Genomic DNA, 2,216 nt, shown 5'->3' on the forward strand with positions numbered 1-2,216 from the left:
GCTTCAATAATAAAAAAAAGATTTCTCCCCCCCCCATTATTTTTTCTTTTTTTCTTATGACGCGACAATCTAATCTCTCGGCTTTTCCAACAAAACATCAATCGGAGTTTGAGTTCCAATTCGAGTTTTTATTCAATTCGGGTGGTGGGTCTACTTATTTCTGCTTCTAGGGCCGGTAGTTCTAGGGAACTACTCGGCTCTCTCAAATTGTTTCTCATTATTAAGAAAAGGTAATGAAGATAAAATGCGAGCTTGTTTTATAGCGATAGTAATTAATCTTTGTTGTTTCAAAGTCAATCTGTTCACTCTTCTAGATAATATTTTTCCTTGTTCACTAATAAATTGACTAATTAAGCTCATGTTTCTATAATCAATTCGATCCCCCGATCCAATTGGGGGCAAACGCCTACGAAAAGATCGCTTGGATTTACGAAAGGGTCGCTTGGATTTATCCATGGTTTATTTCTTATCTCTAAAATCCTAGTTTATTTCTTCATTCATTTCGGATCCGACCGAAAGAGGACTTGATTTGTTTATTTTATATTATTTTTATATTATAATAATATAATATATGTATATGTTTATTTTCATTTTTATAATTTAAAATATTTATTTTAATATTATATTAATTATATATTAATTATATTATTAATTAAATTAAATTATTTAATTCGATTTTTTTTATTTATTTATTATTTATATTTTTTAGCTTCTTCCTGTTACTTGGAAAAGGGGCACTGATGTTCTGCTCAATCTATTTCTTTATCTCCCCATGAATCGTATGCTTGTAACAATAAGGACAGAATTTTCTCAATTCCAATCGACTAGGTGTATTGTTTCGATTTTTTTGAGTAATATATCTGGAAATGCCCCTCGATTTTTTATCGAAACCCTTTCGGGCACAACTGGTACATTCCAAAATAACTCTTACCCTGGCTTCTTTACTCTTGGCCATGAACCTCCTTTGGATTTTGGATTCACTCAACTCTTCCATTTTCGATCCGAATCCAATAAGAAGAAAGGAACAAAAAAATGGAAGTTGCTAACTTGAAATCCAATTATGAAAGATTTCGTTTCAATCAATAGAGTAATCATAAAATAAGTAATACGATTTTTTCTAACTATCAACTATTCTCTAATCCCAGTATTTCATTTAATATAATATATTGTATGGTCTCGAACCCCCTGGATCCATATTTCTAGTTCGGCTCTCCCCCTATTAATTCTATCCTGAACCCAAGTTTCGCTGGGATTCATTCAATCCACTTTTATTCTTTTTCTTTCCTTCCTATACTAAAACTAAAAAAATGAAAACGGGAGAAATTAGTCACAGTCATAGAGAGTTTATTCTATCTCTAATCTTTTTCTTCTTTATCCCTTCCCATGTCAATAACTAGAATTAAAAAAAGGGGAATACCAACGCATCGGGGAATAAACGATTGATCTCTATCAATAGACCCGCTAAAGACCCGAACCATAAAGTACTTAGCACAGGTGCCACGGAGAGATATGTCTTTAGATCTCGCATTGAAAATCCTCCTTCTTTATTGTAATACAATTATTACCAGATAGATGATATATAACTCTATTATAACTATAGTTATATAGTTAAAGATCACTTGTATTTGTACGTAGAACCCCTAAAAATGGATATGTAGAATGATCCGGTAGATGAATTGTTCCTAAAATCGAAAAAGATGACCCCCTTCTTTTCTTCCTGAGCATTACCAATAAATATTCATTTACTTATACGTTAGGTTTCATCTGTATATAATTCTCTTATTATATGAGACCAAAAAGAAGAAATGGCAAGATAAATTCTCTTGTATATAGATATAGGAAATAACGATGTGGAAAACAAGACAGGTATTCTCTACAATGACGAATGACGAATGACGCTGTATAATAATGGAAAGGGATGTAGCGCAGCTTGGTAGCGCGTTTGTTTTGGGTACAAAATGTCACGGGTTCAAATCCTGTCATCCCTACCGATTACTTCTCTTACGGGCAGTAATGATGGATCAATTTGGATCGACAAAAATTTGGGGCATAATCCTTCATTTTCATTATATAATACTTTATGCATGCATATTGGGGGTGGGGGTAAAAAAAAAAAGAGTCCTTCTCTTTACAGTCGTATCTCCTCCCATAAGAAAGCGCTCTTAGTTCAGCTCGGTAGAACGCGGGTCTCCAAAACCCGATGTCGTAGGTTCAAA

The 2,216-nt window shown here is 33.3% G+C and overlaps 2 non-coding genes across 2 annotated transcripts in view; both read left to right on the plus strand.

The window, feature by feature from the left end:
* Positions 1-1,914: 1,914 nt before the first annotated feature.
* TRNAP-UGG (transfer RNA proline (anticodon UGG)) lies at positions 1,915-1,988 on the plus strand. The gene has a single exon. It is a non-coding gene; the product is annotated as a tRNA-Pro (tRNA).
* A 168-nt stretch (positions 1,989-2,156) lies between these two features.
* TRNAW-CCA (transfer RNA tryptophan (anticodon CCA)) overlaps positions 2,157-2,216 on the plus strand; it is a 74-nt gene continuing 14 nt past the window's right edge. The window contains exon 1 of the tRNA in view: positions 2,157-2,216. This exon is cut by the window's right edge and continues 14 nt beyond it. This is a non-coding gene — a tRNA (tRNA-Trp).

Source organism: Aristolochia californica, unplaced genomic scaffold, assembly GCF_029961685.1.
Source record: "Aristolochia californica isolate CCGP_79_NKW_82.1479 unplaced genomic scaffold, dmAriCali1.0.hap1 SCAF_194, whole genome shotgun sequence".
Taxonomy (NCBI): Eukaryota; Viridiplantae; Streptophyta; class Magnoliopsida; order Piperales; family Aristolochiaceae; genus Aristolochia; species Aristolochia californica.